The 21,310-nt window shown below is 35.4% G+C and overlaps 1 non-coding gene across 1 annotated transcript; it reads left to right on the plus strand.

Moving 5' to 3' along the window:
• Positions 1–19,125: 19,125 nt before the first annotated feature.
• TRNAH-GUG (transfer RNA histidin (anticodon GUG)) lies at positions 19,126–19,197 on the plus strand. The gene has a single exon. It is a non-coding gene; the product is annotated as a tRNA-His (tRNA).
• The last annotated feature ends 2,113 nt before the right edge of the window (positions 19,198–21,310 follow it).

Raw genomic sequence — 21,310 nt, forward strand, 5'->3', positions numbered from 1 at the left:
CATGAATTTAAAGTAAAAATGCTCAGGAGCTCGAATTTGACCTCAATTTCTCCTAACTTCAAGTATATTGAAAGATACAAGAAGTTGAAATTTGAGGATCATGATCTGAGGTACTTCGATTTGACCTCAATGCAACTCAATCTTGTTGCCTACATTGGTAGGACTTCAAACAACCAAAGATCAAGAAGAATTATGAAGAATTGAGTGAGAATCGAAGAAATGAAAAATTCTGAAAAATACTTTTAATGCAGGTCTGTATGAACACGGTCTTGCTTCCAATTGCTCTTGATCTTGCTTTGGACAGTTGATGGAATGGAATTAAATCAACAAAAGGCACAAGACTCTTGGATATTTGAGTCTCAAAACAGTGGAGATTCAAACTCAATTTCCAAATGGGATTAATTTGGACTTTTTGGAAAGGTTAGATCAAGAGGAACAACTTTCATGTTGAACATTTTTTCATTTGAAGCTTGGATCATGATGAATTTTGAGGTGGAAATTGGGAAAATCAAACATGTCAAAAAAAATTCTAAGTGTTTATCCATATGTTCACTTATTCCACCCTGGATAACTTTTTATGTGAGCTTCAAATGAGAAAAGTTTCTTCATAAAAGTTGTATCTCTCTCAAAGTCCTTCAAAATGTATCCTCATATCACATGCATAGAAAAGTTGAATTTGCTCATCCTATAAACATCAAAGTTGAAGTATACATCTTTAATTTGATTGTTAAACTTGAATATATTTCATCTCATAAAAATTGAGCAAGTTATGGTCTTGTAAAGTTGACCTCCAAATTAGGGTTTAGACAAAATGACATATAATCTTTCACCATAAAAAATGACTTTCCAAGCAAAACTAGCTCTTGACCTCAACATGAAAGTTGTTTGGAATGTCATTTATAGTAACTTTTAGCTTGGAATCATTTTTGAAATTCTGGTATTAGATATGAGATGTCGAATGTAATGTCACGACACTAATATCTGAATTACACTAACAGAAGAAAGATATAGAAAGGTAAAGCAAAAGACACAAGCAATTGTTAACCCAGTTCGGTGCAACTCACCTACGTTTGGGGGCTACCAAGCCAGGAAGGAAATTCACTAAAATAGAATCAGTTCAAAGACTCTCCGTACACTTCAACAAGTTACAGTCTTTCTCACTTAATCTCTACCTGTGCAATTTCTACCTAAGCACTCTTAGATATGAGAACCCACCCACTTCCCTACAATCACACCTGTGATCTTAAACAACAATCCCTTGAGAAAAGAAAAAACTTTTCAATAACACACTCTTGATTTTACTTCACAACTTCAATCAAGAAGACACACTCTTGATCTTGCTTCACAACTTTGATCAAGAAGACACACACTTGATCTTGCTTCACAGATTTGATCAAGTAGACACACACTCTTGCTTAACAGCTTTAGAGTGACAAATTACAACCACAAATCAGTCCAATTCAATCATCAAAAGATGACTTGAATGGCTTATAAGTCTTACGACTAAACAGACACAAACCCTAGCTCTCTCACTATATTTCGCTCAGTATTGGTTGTGTGTTAAAACAGGTTTTCTAAGTCCCTTTTTATAGAAGCTTTCAGCTGGGCTTGGACATCTTGAAAATCCTAAATCTATTTTCCAATCAAATCTTTTTATAACAGCTGGTTAGATCTCCTTGGAAAATAAGTAAATCAGGTTGTAATCCATGATTGAATGCGCCAGCTAATCAGATCTTCAATCATACATAGATTGCCATTAATTGTGCAATCACAAAACACCAGACATTCACATTGAATGTTCTGTGTACAGAATGTCATGACATCGGGTCTGACATCCTGGAAAAATCCTGCATAAATCAATAATTCCTTTTATAACTTCCAGCAGGTACAACCATATCAGATGCCATGACCTTGTGTATGACATCTTGAAACAATCCTGCATGAACATCTCTTTCATTTAAGCTCCAGCAGGTACATCCCATATCAGATGCCATGACCTTGTGTATGACATTCTGAAACAATCCTGCATGAACATGTTCTTGAACTCCAACAGATACATAGGATATCTTATGTTAAGACATCACACATAACATCTTGTGAACACTCTTTGTTTTACCAAAATTGCTGCCAATATTAAGAATCAACAAACTCCCCATTTGGCAAATTTTGGCTAAAACATATATCTGTCCTTTTTGTTCACAAGGTAAACTATCAGCAGTTAAACAACATAGTAGTAGTTTAAACAGCAGCAGAAGCAACACAATTACTAGCTAGTTACTAGTAATACACACATGCACAAAGGTACTTCTCCTCCCCCTAAATTTGTGCAACAAAAACAGAATTACTAGTTATGGATGCAACTAGTAAGACACAGAAATGCACAAGGGTACTCCTTCTCCCCCTAAATCTGTGCACACATCAAACATCTTTCATGAATATCACAGCTACTGTAACCACAACACCTGTACCAGCCAGAATGTCATTCAGACATCTGCTTCAACATCAACACCTGTGCACCATATCAGACATCCTCTTTGACATCTGTAAACAGAACAACATTCTGTTTTAACACCTGTGCACTTCCTTCAATAATAGTTGTCCTTCAGTTCAGCTACATACAACTCACCACTCCACAACTGCTTCCACATTCCACATTAACACTTCTCCCCCTTTTTAGTCAAAATTGACCAAAGGTGACCAATTAGACAAAATAAATGTCAATTAGTCTATCAGAGAATGTCAGGACAGATGTTATAACATTAAACATGTTAAAACATAACAGTTAAGCAGTACAAACCATCATTATACACAGCTGTGATAGCTGAGATAATGAACAAATCCAAGGAAGTCATTAAGAGCCCAAAATATTACAAACAAGCATCAATAAGGGCTGCCACAAATTACACATTTTTCAAAAAAAACAATAAAACTTCAGCATCCATACAGCAACAGCAGAACAGCTTCCCAAAAAAAACAGTCACAACAGTCTTCACAGCACACCTCACACCATCTTCAGTGTTCAACACACAAAGGGGGGAACCATCAATTAGAGGAAGAAGTATCACCTTCACCTTCAGAGCCTTCAGAGCTTTCAGAGCTGCCACTGGATTAAGCATTTGATCTCTCACTTGAAGTATTTGCATCTGAGTCTTTGGTCTCACCAGCCTTCTCCACCTCTTCCTTCTCTAGGCCATGAATAAGAGCCTCCAAGGCCTCTTTTCTTGCTTTGGCAACCCTAATACCATTCTCCAGTTCTTTGCAGGTTTCCTTCAACTGATCAATTAAACTCCCTTGAGATGCAGGCTCTTTTCTGGCAGATGTCTTGACAACATCATTGACATGACTTCCCTCAAACAGTTTATCATGAATGGATAGTGGGGGCTTTCTTCTGCTTGGAATGTCATTTGCATTGAGTATGCCTGGTTGTTGACTCAAGATGATACCACAAATAATAGATGGGAAGGCAATGGGCAGCTTCACAGCATTTGTGTAGGCATGTCTGATAATTTGGTCAAACATAAACTTTCCAAAATCATAGTTAATCCTGGTTCCAATTGCATGAATGACTCTTCCAAGACTGATGGAGATGGTAGAGATATGATTAGTAGGCATCCAATTAGCTGAACCAATCCTGTGCAAGATGGCATATTTGACAGTTAGCTTGCTAGCTGAAAGGTGATTCCTACTAGGCCATTCCTTAACTTGGCCAGCTGTAATGATCCTACAGACCTCATTGTCTGTAGTCTCCAGATCTATTCCTCCATCAGTTCGTCTCCCTAGGAACTTTTTGATGATGGTTGGTGAGAATCTCACACACCTACCTCTTACAAAAACTTTGCAAAATTCCCTGCTGCTTCTTTCAGAAATCTCCTCAGGGATATTTACAACAAATTCTTTCACCAACCCCTGATAGCATTGGGGCAGAGCAACCACAGTCTTTATCAATCCAGCATTCTTGATTAAATCCATGACTTCCTTTACTTCAACAACCTCTTTTCCCAACTCTCTCTCAACCGCTACCCTCCTCTGAATGACAAACTTCCATTTAGCAGCACCGTCTTCTAAGTGAAAAGAGATGTTGTCTAAATGAACAGCTGCAGCTTTTCCTGGACACTTCTTAACAGCCTGCCTTTTTGCAGGGGAGAAGTCTGGAACATCATCTTCGACATCCTCATCAGAGTCAGAACTCTTACTTTCTTTCCTCTTCTTAATCTCAACCTTGCTCCATGATTTGGAGGGTCTTACACCAGCAGTCTTCTTCCTAGTCTTGGATGCCATCATTTCAGCCACAATTTTTTCTTTCCTGGTCTTCAATTTCCTAGCAGCACTTGGTTTCACATGGTGAACCAAGGTGTCATCCTCTTCCTATGATCTTTCTTCCTCCAAATCAATATTATCCTCAGCAGTATCAGGAGACATGCTAGCTGGTTTCTTGCTAGGTAAATTTTTTCCAAGAGAACATAATCCCTCAGCAGCTACTTCCTTTTCTGTCTTAGATGAGTCATCATCTTTCTCAGCTTGGGTTTCCACCTCAGGAGAGGGGTCCCTTCTGGACAGAGGGGTAAAAATATCCTTGACTCCATGTTCTTCATTCAGAATCCTAGTAACTAGGTTTCTTATGGTGCGATCAGTAAAGTGCATGTCCTCTTTATCAGGAGATTTTTCAAGAATGTTACCTTGCTTAGTTCCAGCCATGGAAGAGGGGCCTGGGACGTCACCTGGTATCATGCACAGAGGAGTCACGTCCATCAAATCTTCATCTAGAAACTCCATGGAGGGAGTTCTTGTATGAAAGGGTTTTGAGCTAGATGATAATGGATGTTGAGACATGTTGTTGAACTTTTGAGGAAAATTTATTTGCCCTAGCAGAGGTTCTTTGAGTAGTTTGATGAAGATGGAAAGAGTTGTGTTCAGGTAGAGCGTGCAAATGGAATAGATACTATTTCCAATACTAGGTAATGATTCATTATTAATGTGGCTCTTTCTTTTAATTAGGAAGACAATATTTTTGTTACCTTTTCCACTCCACATTAATTGCCATATTTTCTCAAGAATCCAAGTCCCTAATTTCCCCCTTTCATATTCAAGTTGGATATCATCCAAATCCCTTGCAGCCTTGTCAGGTAGTTGCATTTCATGTTGTAGAACTATGAATTTGTTTTCCACATATTTTCTAATTGAGTGATGACAGCAAATGATGTACTTGGTCCAGTTGTGCTGAATATGATTTTTGGACATAGTTGCACCATACAGGTTGTCATAATACAATGTCATGACATCGTGTGTGACATTGTATACAATTATCAGTAGTTTCATCCAACCTAGTTGAGAACTGCTGCTTTCATCTGATATACTTTCATCATCACCATCATTTTTGTCTTTCACATGTGTAGGATCAGGAGTCTTATCACTCTTCATCTCAATCTTCCCCACGTTGTTCTTGGCACACATAGCCCCTTGTGGCTCAGTTCCAACAAAGTTCTCTCCAATATCAGACTGCATATAACTAGTCACATGTCCACCTATTTGATCTAACCTCTCAGCCATTTGGGCCATCATGACCTTTTCTCCCTTGAGAGTAAGGTTAAGTCTGAGCTTCTGGTGTGACATCCTTGTTTGACATTTCCCACAGGCTTGGCTTTCATTACTCTTGAGGGTTCTTCTAGCAGCTGTACTTATCTTCATCCCTTCCTTTTTGTCATAGGTACACTTTGAGGAATGATGCAATTTAGAGATCCACATGTAACAATTGTCTTTGGTCCTGATTCCTTTCATAATCACTTCACTATCTTTGTTAGAAATTAGGCATTCAGTTTTGGTGAAGTTAACATTCAGACCTTGATCACATAGTTGACTGATGCTTATTAGATTTGAAGTCAAGCCCTTAACAAGTAGAACCTTGTCAAGTTCAGGAACTCCAGGACAATCAAGCTTGCATATCCCCTTTATTTCACCCTTTGCTCCATCACCAAAAGTTACATGGCTTATGATATGAGGGTGAAGATCAGTTATCAGGTCTATGTTTCCAGTCATGTGTCTAGAACATCCACTATCAAGATACCACTCTTCTTTGGCTAAGATTCTAAAGGGAATGTGAGCTATTAGACTTGCAACATTAGTCTTAGGAACCCATTGCTTCTTGTTGATAGGCATGTGCTGTTGATAGTGAGTCTGTTGATGAACAGGGATAGGGTAACCATATAGCTTATAGCAGAAAGGCTTTAGGTGACCAAATTTCCCACAGTAATGGCATCTCCATCTTTGGTGTTTCCTTTTCTGCTATCTTCTCCTCTGATGTTGTGACATCTCAGGACTGCTCTTACTATTGCTGCATTTAGGTTTGGCTTGAGGTTTGTAACTAGTGTAACTGATATCAACCTTGGATTTTTTATATCCTATTCCAGATTTGTCTCCTGTGATTAGTCCAGTTTGGAGAATCTTGTCTAAGAAGTCAGATCCATTATTTAACATCCTTACATACTTGGTCATCTCTTCTAGTTTTGAGTTCAAAAACAAAGCTTCTGTTTTTAACTTGGAGATGGTTTCCACATGTTCAGCCTTTTCATTCTCAAGCTGTACTATCTTCTGGCTTTCAACTTGTTGACTTTCATCTAGCTTGACCTTCAGAGCCACTGCTTCTGTTTTTAATTTGGAGATGGTTTCCAATTGTTCTACCTTCTCTTTCTCAAGTTGAGTTATCCCCTTCTTCTGGTTTTCGACCTGTTTACACAGCTCTACACTTTTGTGGCACATCTTTCTGTAGGTAGAGGCCAACTCTTCAAAGGTCATTTCTTCATCACTTGAGTCTCCATCAGAACCCCATTTTCCTGTTAGTGCAGTCACCAGATTTGCAACCTCCTTTGTATCACTCTCATCAGACCAAGTGGCAGTAAGACTCATCTTCTGCTTCTTGAGATATGTTCCACATTCAGTTCTAATGTGTCCATACCCATCACATTCATAGCACTTTACTTCTTTTCCTTCTTTGGGCTTTTCATCTGACCTTGCTCTTCTTTCATTGATGATGTCAGATGTGATGTTCTTGACATTTGCCTTGGATCTTACATCCATCTTTTTTAACAATCTGTTGAACTGTCTCCCCAGCATTGTAACTTCATTGGCCAAATCTTCATCAACATCCTGACTATTTTCCTCTTTTGTGTTTGATATGAAGGCAATGCTTTTGGTTTTCTTCTCAGAACCATCATTTAATCCCATTTCAAAGGTTTGGAGGGAACCAATTAGCTCATCAACCCTCATGTTGGAAATGTCTTGAGACTCTTCTATGGCAGTCACCTTCATTGCAAATCTCTTAGGGAGTGACCTAAGTATTTTCCTTACCAGTTTTTCATCTGTCATCTTTTCTCCCAGGGCTCCTGAGGCGTTAGCAATTTCCAGGATACTCATGTGAAATTCATGAATGTTTTCATCTTCTTTCATCCTTAAGTTTTCAAACTTGGAGGTGAGCAGCTGAAGTCTAGACATCTTTACCCTAGAGGTTCCTTCATGAGTGGTCTTGAGAATGTCCCAAGCATCTTTGGCCACTTCACAACTGTTTACCACCCTAAAAATGTTCTTGTCTACCCCCATTGAATATTGCATTCAATGCTTTAGAATTTCCAAGAGCTAGATCATCTTCCTCCTTGGACCATTGTTCTTCAGGCTTCTTCTCAGTGGTGGCTTCTCCTTCTTTAGTAATGACAGGATGCACCCAGCCTGTTAACACAGCTTTCCAAGCCTTGTTATCAAGAGATTTTAGAAAGGCTATCATTCGAGGTTTAAAATAGTCATAGTTTGAACCATCCAAGATTGGTGGTCTAGGAACAGATCCTCCATCTCTCTCCATTGTACTAGAAAGTATTGTCCCTAGATCTCACCAGAACCAAAGCAGGATGCCTCCTCTGATACCAATTTAAATTCTAGTATCAGATATGAGATGTCGAATGTAATGTCACGACACTAATATCTGAATTACACTAACAGAAGAAAGATATAGAAAGGTAAAGCAAAAGACACAAGCAATTGTTAACCCAGTTCGGTGCAACTCACCTACGTCTGGGGGCTACCAAGCCAGGAAGGAAATTCACTAAAATAGAATCAGTTCAAAGACTCTCCGTACACTTCAACAAGTTACAGTCTTTCTCACCTAATCTCTACCTGTGCAATTTCTACCTAAGCACTCTTAGATATGAGAACCCACCCACTTCCCTACAATCACACCTGTGATCTTAAACAACAATCCCTTGAGAAAAGAAAACACTTTTCAATAACACACTCTTGATTTTACTTCACAGTTTCAATCAAGAAGACACACTCTTGATCTTGCTTCACAGCTTTGATTAAGAAGACACACACTTGATCTTGCTTCACAGCTTTGATCAAGTAGACACACACTCTTGCTTAACAGCTTTAGAGTGACAAATTACAACCATAAATCAGTCCAATTCAATCATCAAAAGATGACTTGAATGGCTTACAAGTCTTACGACTAAACAGACACAAACCCTGGATCTCTCACTATATTTCGCTCAGTATCGGTTGTGTGTTAAAACAGGTTTTCTAAGTCCCTTTTTATCGAAGCTTTCAGTTGGGCCTAGACATCTTGAAAACCCTAAATCTATTTTCCAATCAAATCTTTTTATAACATCTGGTTAGATCTCCTTGGAAAATAAGTAAATCAGGATGTAACCCATGATTGAATGCGCCAGCTAATCAGATCTTCAATCATACATAGATTGCCATTCATTGTGCAATCACAAAACACCAAACATTCACACTGAATGTTCTGTGTACAGGATGTCATGACATCGGGTCTGACATCCTGGAAAAATCCTGCATAAATCAATAATTCCTTTTATAACTTCCAGCAGGTACAACCATATCAGATGCCATGACCTTGTGTATGATATCTTGAAACAATCCTGCATGAACATGTCTTTCATTTAAGCTCCAGCAGGTACATCCCATATCAGATGCCATGACCTTGTGTATGACATTCTGAAACAATCCTGCATGAACATGTTCTTGAACTCCAGCAGGTACATAGGATATCTTATGTTAAGACATCACACATAACATCTTATGAACACTCTTTGTTTTACCAAAATTGCTGCCAATATTAAGAATCAATAATTTTCGTATGACAAAAAGTGTAGGAGATAGGGTCTAGGGACCCCCAGTTTTGATCAGATGAATTCCTCTGGTCAACCACCATGAACCATCTTGCTAGATTTATATTCTATTGAATTTTAGGACTCATGGAGGATCAAATATAAATAATATGATGAAATTTTAAGTATCCCTTGAAATATTTGATCAATTGGTGAAGAAGCTTGTCGAAGAAGTTACACATGATACCCAGATGAATTAGGGTTTCCAAGGCAAACCAACTCTAAACTCTTGATGATTTTTGATCAAAATAACATGTGAAAATCATGGGGATTCATATATGATGCTTAGATCCATAGTAAACCAAATCTTGATTGAACTCCTTGCACTGAGGGTCTTAAACCCTAGATGTGAGCTTGATAGATCAAAGGTGAGCACATGCCCTACCTACAAAAGAGTTAGTTTATACAAAGACATATTTTTGGTATTTTGGTTAGTAAAGATGATAAAATACAAAGTAGGATACAATCAAATGGTGCTTGGTGATCTCTCCCAATGCAAACCCAATGAATGAGGGGTAAGGAGGATGCCAAGATGTGATCCCAATGCCAATGCATATGATGAGATAGCATGAGGGATCTTAGGGTCAAAATTGGGGTCTTACAGGTATCTCCTAGTGAGTCTCGGCAGTAGACTCCCTAGTGAGTTTTCTTTTGAATCTTCCCCAAGGAACCTCGACAGTAATCTTCCATGTTGGAACTTCTTTAGAGGATTATTCTCGAAGAACATGCAAGCAGTCAGAGTAGTTGACCACTTCTCTCCCCAGTGATTTCACCTTGAATTTTCATTCACGAGTAAAGGCATCTCGCCAAACCACATTTCATATCATTTCATGAATGCCAACATTTGCATATCATGATCATTCATACATCATGCATAGAAGCAAATTTAAATCATTGCATAACCAAAGATTTCTTCACGCTCATCTTGCATTGACCCAGGTCTTGTTGTTGATTGTTATCCCTTGACCCCAAGTCCAGTAGTTACTGATATCATTTGAATTCCAGTTGTCACTGGCACCTTTTGTCAAATCCTATTTGTTGTTGGTAGTCAAATTTTGTTCGCACCAGCGTGTATCCTCTCAAATCCAGTTGTAACTTGTACCTGTCTTCAAAGTCCAATTGTCATTGGCACCCAAAGTTCAGTTGTCACTGACACCATTTTCCAAGCCTGGTTGTTACCATTTTTACTTTCGAAGTCCAATTGTTATTGGCACTTTATTTTGAAATCCAATTGTAATTGGTACCCTAAGTCCGGTTGTCACTTGCGTCTTTTGTTCAGTCTGATTGTTATCAGCGTATGTCTTTCAAATCCAGTTGTAACTGGTATCTCTTTAAAGTCTGGTTGTCACCAACATCTTTTGTAAAGTCCAGTTGCAAATGGAATCCTATTTTAAAATCCATTTGTAAATGGTATCTTAAGTCTGGTTGTTATACACATTTGTTTGCAAGTCCAATTGTTATTGGCGTTACTTGTTAAGTCCAGTTGTAACTGGCACTCATATTTTAAAATCCAGTTGTCACTAGTATCCTTTTAAGTCTAGTTGTATCTCGATTTTTATTTAAAATCCAATTGTAATTGGTATCTTAAGTCTAATTGTCACCAGCACCCTTGAACTCTAGTTGTAACTAGCACCAATCTGTTTGAAGCTGGTTGTAACCAATGCTTACGGTCTAAGTCCAACTGTGGTTGGAACCTACAGGGAGTTTTATACCCTGCTTTCCCTGATATTTCCTAGAAAGTCATGTATGACTCTTTATCCTAAGGAATTTCCAAATTTGTGGATGTCATTCTTGTTAGAAGACTCTGACTTTTGTGTGGATGTTTTCTTGTTAAAAAACTCTCGAATTTTATCTTGGACGATTTCTTTGTGAAGAATCTCCATGTTGTTTTTCTATACGGAGGAATTTCTTGTAAGAAAACTCCTGGATTTGTCCTAACTTGAATTCTTTGTCTTGAATCCCCAAAGTCTTTGTTTGGATGTTTTTCTTGTCGGAAAACTCCCGCATGTTGCTTTGAGTGATTTTCTTTATAAAGAATCTCCATGTTTCTTTATGTGGATTCTTTTCTTGTGAGAGAGCTCAGAGTTTTGTCTTATTTGTATATTCCCTATTAGGGATTGCCTTGTTTTTTGATTGGATGCTTTTCTTGTTGAAAAGCTCTAGATCTTTGTGTAGGATGTATTTCTTGTCAAAAATCTCCTACTTTTGCAGTTTCTGGTATTCTAAAGTGTTGTTTGTCAAATTTCACTTTGAATACTCCCCAGTGTGTGTCTGATTCTCCAGCAGGATTGTCATCCCCAACGAGTTTTTTACCCTCATTGTTGTTTCTTGTGGGATACCAGTATCTTGGTGTCCATAATCCCCACATATCTGTTTGTCTTACATAACATGTCCTGTTAGGGTTCTCCATATCCCTAGCAGATCAAAAATAAATCCAAAAGAGAGTCTCGCATCCATGCATATCATCTCATATCATGACATTTTCATTTTCAGGATCAAAATTTGGGTTTTCTTAGTATTTAATTATATCCCACTATGATCATATGAAGAGTGTTCTGCTTCATATTCTCTTTTTGGAGATACTTAAATAGGGTTAACCGTCACACTTCAATTTTGACCCTGAATCACCGATTCAATACATTCATCATAGTTATTGCATCTCTGTATAGCATAACATGCATCCCATACCGTATAGTGCCTAGATTATCATTCGAAATAAACTTTCAGATCTACAGACAGACTGGTTGAGTCAATTGTCAAATATGTGTCAAAACAACGGGCGAAAAATTTCAAAATCAGGCTTGCAGACATTGGTTTTGTTAATTTACGTTCCGCGTAGTTTAACCTGTTGTGCTCGATTTATTTTTTGGCTAATTTTTTGATAACATTTTGGTTCATCTGAGTGTTTTAACCGGACATTTTCCATTTCAAAATATGACAAAAACCTGTATGTTTCTGAGAGGTTTATTTTACACTAATCATTGTGGTGCAATCGTTTTAATTTTGAGCATTTTTGCGCCCGATTTTTATTCATTTTTTATATGTTTATTTTTGTTTTCTAGTCAAAACGATCATGATAATTATTTAGAATTAATCGAGTTTTTAGTTTGATTTTTGGTTATTTTGTTTATATTAATTTAATTATTGAAGTACATTTAAAAAAATATAGAAAATAATAATATAAATGTTTTTTTAATAAAAAAAATATGTACATCTCCCTTTATTCGCTGCCAGCTAGTGCCAAATGGGGATTTTGAAATTCTGATATTTTTCTCTCCACATGGGATGCGTGTTGGATTTTGATTACCATTGGTTTTACTCAGAATTTTAAGTTGACCTCATAGTTGTTGACAACTATTGTAAAGGGGGAGAGAACAACAAATTGTGAGGGAGATACTAGTGGGGATCGAGGAAATTTCAGGATTTTGGGGGTTTTGCTCATGTAAAGAATTTTTTCTGGTTTTTAAATACCAAACCCCTTCTTCATCATGGAATTTCTTCCACTCTTCCATCGCCATTACACACACCATCCCCACCGCCCTTCTTCGACAACCTCACCAACGACAACCCTCTTCCATTCCAGTCTCTAACCCACACACTGTAAACCCCCTGCTACTTCGAATAACAACGTTGTCCGCCTCCTGCAAACCGCCTTCACAACTCCTTATTCCATGCTAACAACTTCCTCACTCACATGACCAAAACTTAGAACCGTGTTTGCTTGCTTCCAAATACCAACTTGTGTTTTTTTTTCTTTTTCTTTCTTTTGACAACTTTGTGTATGATATGGGAATGTTATAAACAAGTCGTTTTGATGAACGCAATGAGGATGTGTTGCTTCAATATCAATTCAATTTGAATTTCTTCTATATGAAGTAAACTATGATTGGATATGTGCTTCATGTGTTTTGTTTACTTTATTGGTTTTGCTTGATATGTAAAAAAAATGTCATGTTAGAAATTGGTTTTGATCTATTCATATTGCTATTGTTGTTGTTCCATTATTTTGTTTTATATATATTATTAGTTGTATTAAGTTTACAAGTAAGAGAACCTGGTGGAGTGGTAGATCCTTTGGCTCCCAACCACCAGGTCCTCGGTTCAAACAAGGTGCGCCCTCATTCTTGCTATTTTATGTTTTTTATCCATCTTATCATGCATTATATAACATATATTTACCATTGTATATATAGGACAACAATAAGACTACGGGGGGAATGGTTGAAGATTAACTCCTCCCTCCCCCATGTCTTGGATTTAATCCTTTGTTGCCATTTTTTCGCATTATTTTTCCATTATTTTTCACCCTTATAATTTTGCTTTCTTTCACATTTTTTTAACCATCCAAAGGTCGTTTTCTTTCTTATTTTTTGATGCCTACTTCTTATTTGTGACACTATCCTTATAATTTAATTGTTGTTTTTATTTTTTCCACTTATTTTGCCCCGATTACGGCCGTTGCAAAAGTGCCCTGTGAACGTTTTAAAAATGTGATACTTGTTGGATGTTTTCTAGGTTTCTTTGATTTTTTTCATGGTTAAGCATCGGTCTTTGATCCATGGATTTGACACTTTCTATGTCGTTATTCCACCAATTATTTTATCGATATATTTATGGTATTTCGTCGCGTTTTGACTTGTCGCATACGACATTTTCATTGTTGTCAATATGAGCAAACCAACATTGAGCACATTACTTAGGGTTTTGCTTGCACCTCTCAATTTCATTTTTCCTTGCACATCCTTGCATTATGTGACATTGATTCGCATCCTCGCATCCTGATTTTAATCCGTGAACGCTTCGATTTTACTTCTTTCGATTTAATTTTTGAATGTTTTGTAAATATACTTTGTGTTGCTATTTTCTTCACATGGCTTACTCTTGGGCCTTCTTACAATGATACCATCATCTTGCACCCACACTTGTTCATTGTTATTTGTTGATTGTACCTGATTTAATCATTTCATTATCATGAATCCCGATTCGACAAAATGTATCTCCATTCCAATGACGTGTAATCATTTTACCGCTTTTATTTCTTTGTTTGCTTGTTTGTTTAGTTAGTTACTAACACAAGAATAAAATCAATCATTTCTTACAAAAGATTTTAAAAAATGCGATACTTGTTGGATGTTTGCTAGGTTTCTTTGATTTTTTTCATGGTTAAGCATCAGACATTGATCCATGGATTCAAAACTTCCATGTCGTTATTCCACCAATTATTTTATCGATATATTGGTGGTATTTCGTCACGTTTTGACTCTTCTCATACGACATTTCCATTGTTGTCAATATGCACAAATTGACTTTGAGCACATTACTAAAGGTATTTTGTTTCAAGACGATACAAAATAATGTTTCGTCCACTTGAGCGTGTGAGTAAGCTTGCGACGTTGCCCATAGATGTTGATTTGTAAATCCATTCGGTCGTGATGCAAACGTTCATCTCTCCATTTGTTTTGGGTAGTCCAACAATATTTTTGTCGATTGACACAAAATAGCTTTTATTAAAATCGATCAACAAACAAACATTTTCTACCCGGAACTACGTAATCCTTGAGTTCTCTATTGCCCCTGGAGATACGTAAGAGCGGGATTTATAAATCTTGTCAGGCCCATCAATAAAAAACTTAGGTTTAGTCCCTTTCATTGCAAAAATCCTAAAATCATTTTCTCTTTCCTATTCTTTTTTCCCTCTTAATAACTTGAGAAGTCTAATATTTATAAGCTAACACTAATGCACACAACTGACCTAATGGTTCCTGTTGAGTACAACAAACGTGAGGGGTGCTAATACATTTCCCTTGCGTAATCGACTCCCAAACCTTGACTTGGTTGCGACGACCAATATCATTATTGTTCTCTTATGGGTTTTATCGATATTTCCCCTTTCATTTTTAGGAATAAATAAAGTTCGGTGGCGGCTCTGTTTAGTCCATCCTACAAGCGTGCGATTACGCTCTGCTAAGTCGTGTTCTCATTTTGTTGAAGTGCAACAAGAAGCAAGATGACTTCCATGATCTATGGAGTAAGTATAAATGAGAAAATAGGCATTGGTTATGTTCCACCAAATAACTCTATGTTCAAATATAAACCTAAAGAAATGGTGATAAAACATATGTTTCACAGAAGCTCCTATGTATTATCATTTTATTCACGGTCACACACATGACACCTATTTTGCACAAAAATCTTGGGTTGATAAAACCTCTGGGAATATTAAACATAAAGGACCAAAGAAGATGTGGATACCTAAAAACAAAATAATATGTGTTGTAAATATCCTTAGAAACAAAGTTGAGACCAGACATGGTATCTAGACTTTGGGTGCTCTCGACATATGACAGGAAGAAGGCGTATGTTCCAAGAGCTGGAACTTAAGCCTAGAGATTTTGTAGGCTTTGGAGGAAATCAGAAGGGTACGATCATTGGTACATGAGTAATATGTAATGGTTCCATTCCCTCTATTAGCAATGTTTTATTAGTTGAAGTTCAAATGCATAATCTTTTATCCATAAGTCAATTAAGTGGCAATGGTTATGACATTATCTTCAATCAAAAGTACTGCAAAGATTTGAGTCAAAAGGATGGCTTTGCACTCTTCACTATCAAGAGGAAAAACAACATTTATAAAATTAAACTTTCTGATTTAGAAAAACAAAATGTAAAATGCCTTTTGTCAGGGAACGGAGAACAATGGACTTGGCATAGGCGGTTGGGTCATGTTAGCATGAGAAGAATCTCAAAGCTTAACAAGCTCAACTTAGTCAAAGGCCTTCCAAATCTGAAGCCTACTTCAATTTATCTTTGTGAGGCATTCCAGAAAGGCAAGTTTTCTTAAAATTCTTTTAAAGCGAAGAATGTTATTTCCACTTTTAGGCCTATGGAACTCTTGTACATTGATCTATTTGGGCCAGTTAAAACAACATCAATAATAGGAAAGAAGTATTGACTAGTCATTGTAGATGACTACATAAGATGAACATGGGTAAAGTTCTTAAGACACAAGGTTGAGTCATATTCCATGTTTACTACCTTCTGTTCATAAGTACAAAACGAAAAAAGGCTTACTACATTCTGTTCACAAGTGCAAAACAAAAAAAGGCTTAACAATTTTAAGAGTCAAAAGTGATCATGGTGGTAAAATTAAAAATAAATATTTTGAATTTTTTTTGAAGATAATGGTATCTCTCATGATTTCTCCTTTCCTAGAACTCCTCAACAAAATGGAGTTGTAGAGAGGAAAAATCATACCTTACAAGAAATGGCCAAAACCATGATCAATGAGACAAATATTATAAAGTACTTCTGGGAAAAAGCAGTGAGTGTTGCATGTTACATTCAGAACAAGATCTTTATAAGACCTATTTCGGTAAGACTCCTTATGAGTTATGGAAAAATAAGAAGCCTAACATTTCTTATTTTCACCTTTTGGTTGTATTTGTTTTATGCTAAATACTAAAGACAGTCTAAATAGGTTTGATTCTAAAGCTAAAAAAGTGTATCATGTTAGGATACTCTAAACTCTCAAAAGTCTACAAAGTATATAAAACTGAAATCAATATTGTTAAGGAATCAATTCATGTTAGATTTGATGAGAAGCTTGACTCTGAAAAGTCAAAGCAAGTTGAAAAGTTTGCAAATTTGGAAATCATCTACTCAAACTCCGAAGGCAAGAACTTTGAGGATAAAGACTCTGGAAGTGCTCAACATCAAATTGAAAAATCAAAATCAGAATCTGCTAACACACCAGTACCTCAAAGAAACTACAAGCAAATATTCCCTCATTCTGAAGATCCGATTCTAGGTGATAGGACAAATCCTATCAGAACCAGTTCGTCATTTAGACACGATGAAGAGATGCTTTTGGGTTTGGTGTAAATCACAGAACCAACATCCATTGATGTAGATCTAGTAGGCACATATTCTTTGGATGGTTATGATGTAATTCAGGGAAACATGAGTCTGAACCAGTTAATCCTATGAAGTTGGAAGGTTCTCTGGGTCAGAAGGTCCTAGGTTAGAATCCCTCTGGGATTTTCTATCTTCTGGACTCTAAGCTTTATTAATGCTTAAAATCAAGTGTTTTTGTTTGTGGCTAAGAAGTGTGACATTTATCAAACTAATTCTTCCAACCGTCGAAAACACTTGAGTGACCTTTGGAAGTTAATTCTTTTTGGGGTAAAATAAAATCATTTTGTTGTCTACATATGTCATTAGGATGCGTCTTTTCAAAAACATGCTTGAATCAAATAATTTTCTTTAAAAACACTCCCACTCACATCTCACACACATCGTTATATTCACACCCACTGTTTGAACTTTTTCAGTGATTATAATAACTTTTTTTTCTCTCTAACCTGCAAACCCTAACTCTAAAATGGTTGAGCAACATAGTACTACTAACGAGAACGAAAGCCTTCCAAAAATTACATTATCTACACCGATTGATGAACTACAAGTTCTTTGTGAGTTTATTATGGATTTTGACAGTTTTAAGCTCAATGGGTTTGATCTTACTGGATATGTCATTACTCAATTGGGAACCTTTCTTTAATCGTCTCAAAAGACTAGTATATCCTGCTTTGGTAAAGGATTTCTTGATTCATGATAATACAACCGACCTTATGATTTCTTAGTTCATTCTAGGAAGGAAGATTTCTATTACCGAACAATCTATTCCGAAGGTAATTAGTCACAACGGTCATGGAAATATATGCTTCAACATGATTACAAAGGGAGAAAAAGGTCAAAGAGGCGGTTTCCACTATCTTCAAACCAGACGTTAAAAGCTTCTCCAAAGTGAAAGATCTCTGGCCAATATTGAGGATTTGGGAAAAAATCATCTTGGTATGCATTCATCATAGACCCGACAACAACTCACATGAGTACATAAACTGGGACCAGAAGTTCATGCTCCACTATCTGAAAATAGGAGCTAAGATGAATCTTCCCTCAATTCTCTTCCGATATCTCAGGGAAATGATTAGGGAGACAAAAGATAATGACTATAAACCCAAAAAATGGATTCCTATTGGGAGATTAATTTCCGATATATCGGTGGAAAGTCTGTTGATCAATGCCCTAGAGGATGTAGGATTTACTGAGGATATTCATACTGATGTTGGTAAACTCTTCAATGGAAAATTTACATCATATAAAAATATCTTTAAATTAAAAAAAACATATATCTTTAATTTATTTGAAACTATATTTAAAAAATAATAAAAATTTGTATCATATATCTTTTATATTATTTTAGAATTTATTTTAATTAATTTAGATTCAAGTATTTAAATATATAATATTTACTAATCTTATAATTTTTATTTTATATCAACATTTTCTTTTACAAAAAAAATAATTTAAAATATCAAATATAAAAAAATAGATTTAAAAAATATCTTTTAAGTCCGTGAAACAAGTGAGTTGAGCTTAACGAGATGAACCTAACTAGCTGAATCGAGTTATTCGTGAAATTATAACGAGTTGAGTTTGAACTTATAACTCGAGTATAAATTTAAGTTGAACTATTTCTTAACGAATCGAATCGAGCTGATGCGTGTTCAACTCAACTCGACTCATTTTCAGTCCTAAAATTCTCCATCTTATTTTGATTATAAACAAAAAAAAAACTCCATATTTGATAAAAAAAAATAATTAAATATATTTAATATTATTGATCTAATAAAAAAAGAATATTTTTGAAAGTAACATTCATCATAAATTTATTTTATTTGTAACTAAAATATTTACTAGAAAATAAAATAGAAATTAGTTGAAATGTATTTTAAGAATGATTTTATTCAATAAAGTAAAAGTAGCTTGATTTGAACATATTTGAAGTCAAAAAGAGAGAGTATATGTCAAGCATAAGACTTAACGTGAATAGGAAAAGCCTGTATATGATAAATTATGTAATAAATAAATTGCTTGCATAAACGATTCACATCATGTGGCTGTAGTTTAGTGGTAAGAATTCCACGTTGTGGCCATGGAGACCTGGGCTCGAATCCCAGCAGCCACAAAAGTTCATTTTTATTGTTCACTCTCTTCATTCAAGCATTTTGAATATACATCATCGCTTTGCCTTTGGGAACTAATTACTAGCACTATTTTATGAGTTAGATATATATATTTTTTATCTCTATAAAATAGAAGCTTTTAAATTTAGTTTTAATATTGTTTAATTCTTAAAATAACCAAAAGAATTTAGGAATTTTAACAAGTATTTTTATAATCTAACAACTTTTATCTAAAAAAATAAGTATAAAAAAATCATGTAAGTAGAAATAAATGTTTATATGCTAAGTCAAATAATTAAAATTAAATAATTTATAAATATTATTACATCATTTTTGTCTCTTCATTCGTTATTTTTTATTTGCTTAGACATAGTTTTTAGTTTTTTTTTACTAAAAACAAAATGATACTCATTCTTTCAAATTGATGAAGAACTAAGAACAATACGAATTTCGTTAAGAAAAAGAAGATAAAATTGGTAAGTTAATCGCATAAAACAAAAAAAAAAATCATACATACAATATAATGCATACAAATAAGACAAAATTAAGATATGATGACCCATGTCTTTCGTGGTCAAATGATATGTTGTGAAAGAAAACGATATTTACTTTCACAAGATATTTTATTTGTTTATAATTATCCTTGATTAGAACCGGTTGAGTTCAAACCATTGCATATATTATAAAAGGTTTGATGATAATGATTTTATCATTTTGTTGTTGTATGTAAGTGGGATGTTGGTGGTAGGCCCCAACAATGATAAGGTGTAAGAAACGAAAACACGATTGGTTAAGGAGTTTGATATAAAAGACTTGTGAATATCATTTCACAAAGACTTGTTATGACTACTTATTCTTTTATCTTTGTGATTACCTAAAATAAATGATTTAATTGATAGAATATTTTTGAAGTTTTATAACTTTGCAATAAAATATGTCTTGGAATTATGATTCCTTATCATGATAGAATGAACGAAACATTTCTAATAAAAAAAATAGGACGTATGAATCAACCCCCCATTCTATTACGAGAATCAAACATTTATAGAAATAATAGACATAGTAATTTATATCTTCTTTCAAATTATATAACTGTTGGATGAGAATATGAGATTACAACGATCTAAAGGAGATAACCAGGGGGAGGGGGGGTTGAATGAACCTCCTTAAAAATTGACCGATTAATTCCAAGTTCCAATCTAACAAAACCTACACTTATAATTGAAATCACTATCAATACAATAAAACCTAACCACACATGGTTCTAAGAAAACTGTAAACCAAATCATGCAATTTTAATCAAAATTAAAATAAAGAGAGAAGAAGAAGAAGATAGTATGTCGCATGTATAGTGGTTCGACAATCGTTCTCTCTATGATTACTCCACTCTCCAAGTAATGATTACCCATTGAAATTTTGTTGTTCTTCCATTATGATTTTAATAAATATTACAAAGATGTTCACTACAATCACAATTCAAAGAATCCTGAAAATATAAAATATATAATAATCCTCGTTGACTTGTACACTATATCTAACACTGAATCCTTGTGAAATATTTACTTGAATTCAACTTAAATCTTCCAGCTACAAGAATGTTGCTCCAAGTCTCTATTCTGCATCTTGAGCCTTGGTTTGTCTGAAGATTAAGAAGAACTATCACCTTGTATGTAGGTTTCCATACAACACTATCGAAGTAATTATGGAGTGAAGAACCTCATTCGTTTTTGTTGGATTTGTCAATCCCAGCCACAACCATACACATAATTTCCAATCCTCTGAAACCTCAAGAAATCTTCAAAGGAAACATTAATCATAATAAAAATCCTCCTCACATATCTCACACCTCGAAGATGAGAGTTAGATCTAAACACAAATGGACAAAATAAGCAGTAGAAGATGAAAGATTTCATTTGTAAAACTCAAAACAAAGATTAAAAATTTATAGAAAGTTGAGATGACAAGTGTGTTTTGAATTCTAAATCATTAGTGGACGTGTATGTTTTTTCAACATTATGAATGAGTTTTGAGAAAATGGTTTTTATATGGGCAAAATACCCTTTTTGGTCCTGTAACTTTACATCTGGGTCCATTTTGGTCTCTTAATTTTAAAAG

The sequence above is a fragment of the Lathyrus oleraceus genome, chromosome 7, assembly GCF_024323335.1.
Source record: "Lathyrus oleraceus cultivar Zhongwan6 chromosome 7, CAAS_Psat_ZW6_1.0, whole genome shotgun sequence".
Taxonomy (NCBI): Eukaryota; Viridiplantae; Streptophyta; class Magnoliopsida; order Fabales; family Fabaceae; genus Lathyrus; species Lathyrus oleraceus.